The following is a 368-nucleotide window of genomic DNA, read 5'->3' on the forward strand; positions in this document are numbered from 1 at the left end:
GGGCGCTACGCGGGTGGCGGCTCAGCCCCTCAGAGCGGGTGGATCCGTGGGCCCGGGGCGGCTGATGGCGAGTGAAGAGGCCCTGACTGAGAGCGCAGCGAGCCCCTGCCCGGCAGAGCATCCACCGCTTCCCACGCACTTGGGCTGGGGACAGTGGCCTGAAAGGGTGCCACGAGTCGGCGTGGGGTGGCCACAGCAACGTGCCACGTGCCGACAGTGGCTTCCCTTGGCCATTCTCCTGAGCTGAGGCATTTGGTGGTTCTTTATTTGGGTACAGCACCCTTGCCCACTGGTGTCAGCCCGCTGTTAGGAGTGCCACCAGTGATTTAGGATACGGCTTTTTTTTTTTCTTTTTTTTTCTTTCTCTA

Source organism: Buceros rhinoceros, unplaced genomic scaffold (assembly GCF_000710305.1).
Source record: "Buceros rhinoceros silvestris isolate BGI_N320 unplaced genomic scaffold, ASM71030v1 scaffold3723, whole genome shotgun sequence".
In the NCBI taxonomy this organism is placed as follows: Eukaryota; Metazoa; Chordata; class Aves; order Bucerotiformes; family Bucerotidae; genus Buceros; species Buceros rhinoceros.